Consider the following 12,105-nt stretch of genomic DNA (forward strand, 5'->3'; position numbering starts at 1 on the left):
TTTTTAGGCAAAAGTTTTTTAAAATCAGCTATGTCACTTTACAAGAAAGGATTAAAGCTTTCTGTCCTGATAGGTAAAGGTACATCATGTGCATTCAACCAAAAGCTGCTCTGCAGCTGTGCGGTACTGTGCTGTTCTTAATCACTCAGTTGTGTCTGACTCTCTGCAACCCCACGGACTGTAGCCCGCTGGGCTCCTCTGGCCATGGGGATTCTCCAGGCAAGAATACTGGAGTGGGTTGCCAGGCCCTCCTAGCTGTTCAGCTACATTCTCTATAGAAGGCATCACTTCTACAGGATGAAGACAGCCTTGCTTGGGGGCATCGTGGCCTCAGGGGCAGGAAGAAAGCAACAGCTGGTGTAGGCGCCTCAGGTCTGCAGTGTGTGGGGGTGATGTGTCTACAGAAGTCTGTAAAACTCATGCAACTAAACACCTTAACAACCTTAACAATGAAGCCTGATAAAAACATTCTGAGAAAGGACAAAATAATCTAATCTCATATATGAGCAAAGATGCAAAAATCCTAAACAGGTTACTGAAAACTAAATCCAGAAATATGTATTTAAAAAGACAGTTCCTCATATCCAGGAATGCAATGATGTTTTAACAGTAGGAAATTAACCAGTGTAACTCAGCATGAACATTAAAAATCATATGGTCATCCCTGTAGAATCAGAAAATATTAATAAAATGTAGCATCTTCAATATTTTTTAAAAAGATAAAAGATTCTTAGAACACTGAATAGAAGGAAACTTCCTCAATTTGATAAAGAGTGCCCACAAACAGCAACCCAGAGCAGGCATCACACTTAAGGCTGGAGGCAAGGAAGAGTGGCAAGACTGTCCCTTCTGTTAAGACACGTCACTGAAGCCAGCAGTCACCTCTGGAGGCAAAAAATTAAGATGATCTCAGTTCTCACAGGTGACATGGCTGTGTCTGCAGCGAGTCCACCTGAAGCAGTGGTCAGGGCACTGAGCACCGGGGTCAGGAGTCCACAGGGTCATGGGCACAGATACCCACCTGATGACAATGCGGCTGGCCACTGGGCAGGCTCGGTGCCTGACACTCTGTTCTCACTAAGCAGAGAATCTCAGCTCTTGAAGCTGTGTCCTCAGCTCTGTCCCGCCTACTCTGTATGGCCTCGACAACTGCCCTTCATTAACTGGCTTGTGCTCAGGTTCTGCTGCCCCCAGGCCTGTCCAACTATGGTTCGAAGTCAAGGTCCTCCACAAGGCCAACCTGCTCTCTGGTGCGTGTACGTGGCCTTTGCCTCTGTGAGGGAGTCCCAAGCAGTCTTTGCTTCAATTCCTGCCTCTGCGGAAACTGTCACTTGTGTGGGCAGAGTCGCCACAGGCCAGGATTGCCCACCACAGAGCTGCATGATCCCAGACCTTCAGTTCTCCTGCCCAGGCTCCCAGGGAAGAGCCGACCAAACAAGTAAACCACCCCAGGGCACTGCCCACTGCACGGCCCCTCACGGCTTGCTACAGCTGCTCCTACTGCGGGCCTCCCACTCCCAGTAGCTCTCAAGACTCTTGGGCTCCTCTTTGGACTTTGGGAAGCAGGCAGGCTGTGCTGCTGCCCCACCAGAAGGATCAGCAAAGAGGGTCCAAGGAAGGTCCAAGGAAGAGAGACCTGTGCTCATGGAGGTAGAACAGGAGTCAGAGTCTGGTCTGACCTGTCTCCTCCTGTGATGGTGGCCATGCCAGGCAAAGGAAGCCTGGCACTTCTGAGTCTTTCCAAGCAAACAGTGAAGCTTTCTGTCCATAATACTTGTCTCTGGATGTCTTATGCATCAACACAGGCTGCTCCACAGAAAGAACGTCTCCAGGAAGCAGTGAGCTGAGGGTCACGTTCTGGGCATTAGGAAATAGCTTATCAAGTCCCCCATGTCAAGAGAACAGGAGCAGAAGGCAGGTAGCCTCTGAATCAAAGCCAGGGCCTGCCCCAGATTCCGTTTTTACTCCCCTTTCCCTATTTCCCTGCAGAATTGTTGACTACAGTGTTTAAGGTGTTACCCCACACGGGAAAAATACTAGCTTTAAAAAGAGATGCTTGCAAAGAAGAAATACAGATGGCTAATAAACACATGAAAAGATGCTCAGCATCACTCATTATTTCAGAAACGCAAATCAAAACTACCATGAGGTATCATCTCATGCTGGTCAGAATGGCCACCATCAAAAAGCCTATAAACAGTAAATGTGGGAGAGGGTGTGGAGAAAAGGGAACCTTTTCACACTGTTGGTGAGAATGCAAATTGGTACAGCCACTATGGAGAACAGTGTGGAGATTCCTTAAAAAACTGGAAATGGAACTGCCATATGAGCCAGCAATCCCACTGCTGGGCATACACATCAAGGAAACCAGAATTGAAAGAGACATGTACCCCAATGTTCACTGCAGCACTATTTACAACATCTAGGACATGAAAACAACCTAGATGTCCATTGGCAGACAAATAGATAATATTACTCAGTTATAAAAAAAAGAATGCATTTGAGTCAGCTCTAATGAGGTGGATGAAACTGAAGCCTATTACATACAGCGAAAGTAAGTCAGAAATTGAAACATTAATACAATATATTAACACATATATATGGAATTTAAAAAGATGGTAATGACGACCCTATATGCAAGGCAGAAAAACAGACAGAGATGTAAAGAACAGACTTTTAGGCTATGTTAGAGAAGGCAAGGGTGGGATGATTTGAGAGAATAGCACTGAAACATGTATATTACTGTATGTAAAATAGGTGACCAGTGCAAGTTCAACGCATGAAGCAGGGCACCCAAAGCTGGTGCTCTGGGACAACCCAGAGGGATGGAATGGGATGGGAAGGAAGGCGGGAGGGCGTTCAGGATGCGGGGGACACATGTGCACCCATGGCTGATTCATGTCAATGTATGGCAAAACCCACCACAATATTGTAAAATAATTAGCCTCCAATTAAAATAAATTAACTAATTAAAAAAAAAGACGCTTGAAGAAGGAAACATCTTTGACACTCCAAGGAGTCTGAATGGTGGTGTTACCGAGTTCACGCTCATCCTGCTCTCAATACAACAGGTCAATAAATCAAGAGACGAGATGTTGGGACAAGGAGTAGTGACTTCATCTGAAAGCGAGCACACTGAGAAGACGGTAGGCGAGGGAGTAAAGTCAGACACTTTCGGATTCCCATTAGCCTCCAGAAGGGACATGTGAATTTCATCCTCCTACACTAACTCACAGGTAGGCCTAGTCAGGAGGGTTCCTGGAAGGTATTTTAGCTTACTGCTCATTACCTGGGTTCCCAGAGATGGGCCATTGTGTAGAATTTAGGCTTATAGTAAACATCCCTTTAGTGACTAACATAGAATACAAGTTAATTCTATTAAGAGGTTTTTCCCTACTATTAGAGAAACTAGGTTAAGAATAAATAAAGATCTCATCAAGAACAATGCCAACCAACAGACAATACTTTTTCAAATGCTAAATAAAAAAGAGAACCTAGAATTCTATGCCAGTAAAAATACCTTTCAAAAATATAGGCAAAAGAAAGACATTAAGACAACCAACAGCTGAAAAATTTCACTGCTAACACACCTGGATGACATGAAATGTTAAAGGGGGTGATTCAGGCAGAGGGAAAATGACACCTAAAGGAAGTCAAATTTACACAAAGGAACTGGAAATGGTAAATATGTAACTTAAAACCTTCTTTCCTAAAAGTGCTTTGATATCATACTACTATGTATAAAATAGATAACCAACAAGGACCTACCACAAAGCACAAGGAACTATACTCAATATTTTGTAATATAAAGAAAAAGAATCTGAAAAAAAATAGATATAATTGTATCTCTGAATCACTCTGCTGTACACCTAAAATACACACAATACTGTAAACCAACTATATACTTCCATATAAAAATCTTTTAAACTGCTTTAAGATAATCAATTGTTTAAAGCAAAATCAAAACAGACTATGGGCTTTTGTAACACACACAAAAGAAAAACACATGAAAACAGCAGCCCGGAGACTGAGGGCAGAATTGGCGTATTTGAATAATAAAAATGCTCACAAAACAAGTGAAGAGGCATAATGTGTATCTTTAACACCAGAATGACTTAATTATCAATGATAACTAAATATACATATTGTAAACCCAAAGCAATCACAAAATTTTAAAACAGAAGTATGCCTGGAGTCAAAAAGGAAATAAAATTCCTTTTTATTTTAGGAAAACAGAAAAATAACAAATCCAAAGGAGTCAGGAAAAGAGGGAGAAAAAAGAAATAATGAACTGATGAAAAACAATAGCAAGATTGTAGATTTAAATCCAATTACATTGTTGTGACCAGTCAAAACACTCCAATGTTAACAGGCAGAGACTGTCAGGTTGGATTTTAGAAGATACTGTTATACACTGTCTGCTAAAACACTACTTTAAATGTGAAGACAGAGTAAAAGGATGGAAAAATATATCTCCTGAAAACATGAATGAGACAAAAACTAAAATGGCAGCATAACCAAAGGGGTTAGTCGCTCAGTCGTGTCCAGTTCTTTGTAACCCCTTGACTGTAGCTCGCCAGGCTCCTCTGTCCATGGAATTCTCCAGGCAAGAATACTGCTGTAGGTTACCATTTCCTCCTTCAGGGATCTTCCCATCCCAGAGACAGAACCCAGGTCTCCTGCATTGCAGGCAGATTCATTATCCTCTGAGCCACCAGGAGGGAGCATAACCAAGACAAAGTCAATTCAGAACAAGGAACTGCATACGGATAAAGGGGTCATTTCTGAATGATAATGGGGCCGATTTGCCAGGACAATCTATCAACCATGTGTGTTTGCACCTAACAACTAAGTAAAAGTACCCGATGAAAAAACTGATAGAACTTAAGAGAGATCTGCAGATATCATAGACGTTAAAAGAATAAACCCACCACTGTGACTGGAAACGCCAAGGTTCTCTCAGTAATTGATACAACAAAAATCTATAAAGCTAAGATTTAAACAACACTGTCAATCAGTTTGATCTAATGGACATTTAGAGGTCACTCCAACCCCCAGGAGAGGACACACATTCTCTTCAAGGGCACATAGCACGTTCACACAGAACATTTTTTACCATAAGATCAGCTTCAATGAATAAACATAGGAGGGCTGAAATTGTGTAAAGTATGTTCTCTGAACACAGTGGAATTAAACTAGCTATCAGTAATGGAAAGAATACCTGGGAAAATACTATATTCAGAAATTAAATAATACACTTCAAAAAATGTACAGCTCAAAAAGAGGCAAATTTACAAAATATTTTTAACTTAATAAACAGAAAACACACACAAGAAAACCGTGCAATGCAGCTGAAGCATGTGACCGTGTTTGATGCAGGGTTTGTAAAGAGGTCAGTCAGTCAGTCACTGAGTTGTGTCCAACTCTCTGCAACTCCATGGACTGCAGCACACCAGGCTTCCCTGTCCATCACCAACTCCTGGAGCTTACTCAGATTCATGTCCATCGAGTCAGTGATGCCATTCAACTACCATCCTCTGTCATCCCCTTCTCTTCTTGCCTTCAATCTTTCCCAGCATCAGGGTCTTTATCAATGAGTCAGTTCTTTGTATCAGGTGGCCAAAGTATTGGAGTTTCAGCTTCAGCCATTAGTCCTTCCAATGAATATTCACGACTGATTTCCTTGAGGATTGACTAGTTTGATCTCCTTGCAGTCCAAGGGATTCTCAAGACTCAAGAGTCTTCTCCAACACCACAGTTCAAAAGCATCAATTCTTCAGTACTCAGCTTTCTTTATGGTCCAACTCTCACATCTATACATGATTACTGGAAAAACTATAGCTTTGACGAGATGGACCTTTGTAGGTAATGTCTCTATAAAGAGGTAAATGAGGTCATATGGGTAGGCTCTAATCCAACAGGACTGGTGTCCTCCCAAGAAGAGATCGAGACATAGGCACCATGAGGGAGCCATGCGAGGACCCAAGGAAGGGACGGTGGTCTACACAACCAAGGAGAGAGGCCTCAGGAGGAACCAGCCCTGCTGACATCTTGATATCAGAACTTCAGCCTCCAGAGTTGCAGGAAATTAAACTTCTGGTGTTTAGGCCCCATCTGTGGTCCTCTGTGATGGCAGCCCTCACTCACTAAAAGGTCCCTTCTCCCAAAAATCATTCTGTGTTGCCTGTGTTCCAATGTCCTGTGTTTTGTCTGGTTTTCTAGCTATGTCAGGTGGCAAGATAAATCCAATTCTGTTTTTCCATTATGTCCATAAGTAAAAGAACTGACTTTTGGTCACTCAGAAACATCTGCTCCATCTATGATCCATTCATAGAACATCAGATTAGAAAGCAATCAAGTGAAGACTGGTGTCCTCCCAAAAATAAGTCCACAGATGTAAGAGGAAAAGGTTGACTACTATAATAAGAGCCTCCCTGTGACAATGGCTTAAATAGACAATGTTTCCTTCTCTCTCCCATGGGCAGGTTGTCCACCAAGGCTTTGACTGGTCAGAGCCCCCTCCTCCTCCTCCTCCTCCATCCTGTAGAGTTTGCTCCTGTCTTTGTGGCCAGAGACGGAAGTCAACACATCCACACCCCAGCTCTCAGAAAGATGGGAAGAAGGAGGGCATCCCCACTCAGGGTCAGGCCTGGCTGCAGGGCAGACTGGAAAATGCATTTAAGGGGCCATCCTGCCCTCAGAGGAGGAAGGTAAAGCCAGTGTCTGTCTATCAGATGAGGCTTCTCTATCAAGAGATCGAGGAGAAGAAGCCTTCTCACTGAGACACAGGAGTGAATTAACTTCCACAGAACCCGGTTTTCCTGCAGATCACGGCAGCTGTAGCTGGGCTTCCCTTTTAACTCAGCTGGTGAAGAATCCGCCCGTAATGCGGGAGACCTGGGATTGATCCCTGGATTGGAAAGATCCCCTGGAGAAGGGAAAGGCTATTCACTCCAGTATTCTGGCCTGGAGAATTCCATGGACTGCATAGTCCATGGAGTCACAGAGTTGGACACAACTGAACAACTTTCACTTTCACGGCAGCTGTGTGGCTTAGGAGGCAGGAGCCAAAAGGCCATGAGGTGGCCAGCTTGGGACATCCCATGACAGTGGTCCTTAGACTGAGTAAAAGCAGAAAAGAGCAGATCAAAGACACTGGGCCCAAAACCAAATGTTGAGGCATTTTGGGAGCATAGCCTCAGCTGAGTATGATGGACAGGACTGTGTGTGGTCACTGAAGAGTTTGATCAAGCTTTGTGATTTCAATTCTGGATATATTTCTGGGTCTAAACATTCTGACAAGACTCTCAAGGAATTTATTAGAATAGCAGGACCCAGCCCACGGATGGCTTGTTAGCTGTTACAGAAACAAAGTATAGAAGCTCCTGTTTGTCTGGGAGACACACAGAGGGCAGTGGATTGTGGGGGCCTCCACTACTGTTTCAAGAAAAGCCCTGCTTTCATCTGGTTTGTATGCTAGGTTTCCAGATAAGATTTCATTTGAACAGACAGTTCTGGGGATTTGAAGATATAAAGTTTAGAACAATTTTTACAATTTTACTTGGTTGATGCAACCTGACCTTTTCTATTAATAAACAATAATTCCCAAACCTGGAAATCACCTGGTCTGAAACTGAGGGAAGCCTGCCTGCCTTTCCAGTCCTGCCTAGCCAACCTGGGAGTCCTCTCCAACTCCTGATTCCTGAAGGCAGCTGTGTGACCACTAACCCTTCCCCAGGTCCCACAGCTGCACCTGCCTTCAGCTAGACTTTCCAGAGTGGGGGAGCCCTTTCCCTAAACTCACCTTGGCAGTTTTGGATTTACTTATGTCATGTCCTGCTTATGGAGAGAACCCAGTCATGCTGGTTGGTGAAACACAATAAACCGCACACTTCTGGAAATACAGTTCTACAATTACTTGAATTGTGCATGAATCTCTTTCCTTGAGGAATGCGTATCGGTGATTCTGCCGTCTTGTTATATCTACCTATGTGACCAAGCTTTGAGCAATTGATAGATGTGGTATTCATGCCTTGACGCCTTCATCTGAATTACAGAATACTAGAATACTCAGCTGGGCAGGTCTCTGTGGTATGCCACTAGAGACCTCCCTGCAGATTGACAGTGATTTGACTGGGCCCCACAGAAGATTGTGAAGCATTTGATTAAAATTGTAGGTTCTGGACTTCTCTGGGGGCTCAGTGGTAAAGAACCCGCCTGCCAATGAAGGAGATGCAGGCTCCATCCCTGCTCCATGAAGATTCCACAAGCCGGGAACAACTAAGCCTGTGCGCACAACTACCGAGCCCACAAGCGGCAACTACTGAAGCCCGCGTGCGCAGAGCCCACGCTCAGGAACAAGAGAAGCCACCACTCGGCAACTGGAGAGCAGCCGGTCCCCGCTCCGGGCGACTAGAGAAAATCCATGCAAGCAACGAAGAACTATCACAACCAAAAATAAATAAATTACTTAAGAAATAAATAAAGAGTAGGTCCTTTGATGAGTTCGCTGAAAAAAACACAAATCTGCGATGTGGCAGGAGAGCAGCTGCGAGATCATTCCCAGTATGATTTACGTTTATTAGGTCTCTGACGCACATTTAAGATGCGTATTAAAGGGCTGAGTTCAGAGGGACGTACTGGACGTGCCACGGTGTGGGTAACTTGGTGGTGTTGCAGGGCCTGCCCCCTCTTCCCGTGACCAGTCAGCGTTCAGGCCACAGAGCGGCCCTACGACGCCCCGAGGGCCGCCGCCAAACACGATCCAGCCCGGAGGGTTGAAGGCCTCAGCATCTGAAACCAGCGTCAGGACTGCGTCTGCGACCGTACACAGAGCGCACCCACACCCAGGCCCGGCCCGCAGCGGGGTCCAGCTCTGCTGTCCAGGGTCCACGCGCCCGGCAGGGGGAGGAGAAGGTCGGGCCGGGTTGGGCAGACTTGTGAGGGAGGTGTCGGGGGGAGGTGTGGCGGTGGGGCCAGGGGCAGCCTGAGGCGCAGGTTCCCCCTCCCTCCTCCAGGGCCTGTCCCGTCTCGCCCCGCCCCTCCCCCTCTCCGCCGGCTCAGAAGCTGCCTCCCGAGCGGCGCCTCAGCCCGGGCGTCTCCGCCGGGTGAGCGCGATCTCTGAGGATCCCTCTCAGTAGCCCCGAGAGGCAGCAGCGGCTCAGCTTCTGACTTTCATTCAAAACGGGTCATTGGACTTTTACACTGAAAATTAAGTTTTGAAAAAGCCGGTTACTTACGTGGTTACAGAAAACAGCACTGAGGGACCTCTAGACACAGCCCTCCAACCGCCCGGTTGCGCTCCCCGCGTTCTTAACTTTCTCGTGTGAAACACGACACGAACGAAGCACACCCGTGTGCCCGTCACCGTCACAAACATACACACTCACTCCCCACGCCTCCCCTTTCTTAAAAGAACGCGCGCCGTCCACTCCTCGTCTGCCTCTTCAACCAGCTAACGAGAGCCGCTGCAAACTCTTGCCTCCCGGATCGGCACAGCGGCCCGAGAGTAGAGCGCGAAACCCGTGCATGAGCCCGAGGGCCGACGTGCCGTGCGTGGGTCCCGTGCGTGAACGTACCATGGACTTGTGTCCCGAGCGTCGACGTGCCGTGCGGGGGCCCCGTGCGTGGGTGTCGTGCGTGAACGTACTGTGGACGGGTGGACGTGTGTCCAGTGCTCCTGGGACACGGGTGCGCCGAGTCCCCTTCTTGGGCCACACCTGCGTCCCTGCGACCAAGCAGCGTCCGCCTGCGATCCCCCTATCGCGTGGACCCCGTTTTTCTGATTCCGAGGGCGGCTGCACGTCTTCTCTTAAAGGGGCCGTTGTGTTTCTTTTTAGACAAAAGGGCAGTTAGGTGCCGAAAAGCCGAGGGCCTGAGGGGCCTCTGGCACGGGGGACAGGCATTCTGCGAACTACAGAGTGGGCAGGGCTGGGTTGCGGCTTCACCCAGGGCGTGGAGTCCCTGGGACGGAACCTCGCCCCCACCCCCAGGTTGAGCCCCTGGCGAGCCCCGGGGCAGGAGGCAGAGCCCTTGTTCCGACCCACTCTCCCCGCCTCCGTCCCCGCTCTTCGCCTTCCTAGGGATCTGCGCTCTTTCCTTGATCCGTGTTCAGTCCCCACCACTGCCGGGTACGCCCCTCCTCGAGGGCCTGGCGTCCAGCCCAGTCCTAGCTGAACCGCCCCCTTAGTGGTCCCTCCGCGGCGCGGCCCCCCGGTGCTTACCCCCTTGGGGGCCTCCCGGTTACCTGGAGCCTCTTCCTCCGCAGTTCTTTCTGCTCTTACCGGGACCCTTACGGACACTTCCTGATAGGAGACCCCTCTCCTTTTGTCCGACTGGCCCTCCTCCCGTCCCGGTTCAAACAGGCCAACTCCAGCGCTCCTTAAACTGAAGCCGAGGCCGGGCAGGTTCCCCGGGTCACTCAGGACCCGACCTGGGCCAGAAGAGGCTGTGGCTTGTCCGGCTTCAGAACCAGCCCTGGGCACCGAGTCCTTCCCAAGCAGCGCCTCTCCAGCCTCCCTGAAGTCCTGGCAAGGACCCTGTGATGACTCTGGGCCCACCAGGTGGCCAAGAGTGGCTCCCAACTCCTGTCGGCTGGCTAGCAACCTCAGCCACTCTCTGTCATTTGTAACCTGAGAGGGATTGGGACACTGGGAGCCGTGCCTCCATCCACAATACGCTTGACTCACAGCCCCTCACTGCTGCCCTCCCAGTCCCCCTCCTGCTTCAGAGGGGGACGGTCCCTTCTCCTGTTTCACCCAGGGGTTGGGGTCCCTGGGAAGGAACCTTGTCCCCACCCCAAGTTGAGGCCCAGGAAAGCACTAGGGCAGGAGGCAGAGCCCATTACCTCTGCATTTTCTTTCTGCTTTCCTTTTCTCCTGTGACCTCTGTCCTTCCCCACAGGGGTGAAACCAGCAAAGGGAAACCCGCCAGGACTTGGATGTGGCTCTTGGAGTGGAGGGGTGGTCAGTGGTTGATGTGTTCCTCCCTGCCTTCAGGACCCCACTAGGTGGCCTGCAGATCCCGAAGGCATTGCCTGCCCTTCGCCCTCATGCCCAACACACTCTTTCCATGGAGGTCCCAGCTGATTGCCCAGCCTTGGGAGTTGGTCCATTGAGCCATGAAGATCTGGGCACTTCATTTAACTTCTGATCTCTATTGCTCTTTCTTTGAGATTGTAATGAAAACTGACCTTTTCCAGTCCTGTGGCCACTGCTGAGTTTTCCAAATTTGCTGGTATATTCAGTGTAGTACTTTAACAGCATCATCTTTTAGGATTTGAAATAACTGGAATTTCATTACCTCCACTAGCTTTGTTTGTAGTGATGCTTTCTAAGGCCCACTTGACTTCGCATTCCAGGATGTCTGGCTCTAGGTGAGTGATCACACCATCATGGGTCATGAAGATCTTGTTTGTATAGTTCTTCTGTGTATTCTTACCACCTCTTCTTAATATCTTCTGCTTCTGTTATGTCCATACCATTTCTGTCCTTTATTGAGCCTGTCTTTGCATGAAATGTTCCCTTGGTATCTCCAGTTTTCCTGAAGAGATCTCTAGTCTTTCCCATTGTATTGTTTTCAATCTATTTCTTTGCATTGATCACTGAGGAAGGCTTTCTTATCTCTCCTTGCTATTCTTTGGAACTCTGCATTCAAATTCCTTTTCTACTTTGCCTTTAGCTTCTCTTCTTTTCTAGGCTATTTGTAAGGCCTCCTCAGAGAACAATTTTGCTTTTTGCAATTCTTTTCTTGGGGATGGTCTTGACTACTGCCTCCTATACAATGTCATAAGCGAGGCTTCAACAGCACAGGAACCGTGAACTTACAGGTGTTCAAGCTGGATTTAGAAAAGGCAAAGGAACTAGAGATGAAATTGCCAACATCCGCTGGATCATCAAAAAAGCAAGAGAGTTCCAGAAAAACATATATTTCTGCTTTATTGACTATGCCAAAGCCTTTGGCTATGTAGATCACAATGAACTGTGGAAAATTCTGAAAGAGATGGGAATACCAGACCACCTTACCTGCCTCCTGAGAAATCTGTATGCAGGTCAAGGAGCAACAGTTAGAATTGGACATGAAACAACAAACTGGTTCCAAATTGGG

At 47.6% G+C, this 12,105-nt stretch overlaps 1 long non-coding RNA gene across 1 annotated transcript in view; it reads right to left on the reverse strand.

Moving 5' to 3' along the window:
* The window catches only part of LOC110142970 (uncharacterized), a 31,194-nt gene extending 21,363 nt beyond the window's left edge, over nucleotides 1-9,831 (reverse strand). The window contains exon 1 of the long non-coding RNA XR_002315460.2: nucleotides 9,240-9,831. This is a non-coding gene — a long non-coding RNA (uncharacterized lncRNA). The remainder of the gene's footprint in view (nucleotides 1-9,239) is intronic.
* Between the last annotated feature and the right edge of the window lie 2,274 nt (nucleotides 9,832-12,105).

The sequence above is a fragment of the Odocoileus virginianus genome, chromosome 2, assembly GCF_023699985.2.
Source record: "Odocoileus virginianus isolate 20LAN1187 ecotype Illinois chromosome 2, Ovbor_1.2, whole genome shotgun sequence".
Lineage (NCBI taxonomy): Eukaryota > Metazoa > Chordata > Mammalia > Artiodactyla > Cervidae > Odocoileus > Odocoileus virginianus.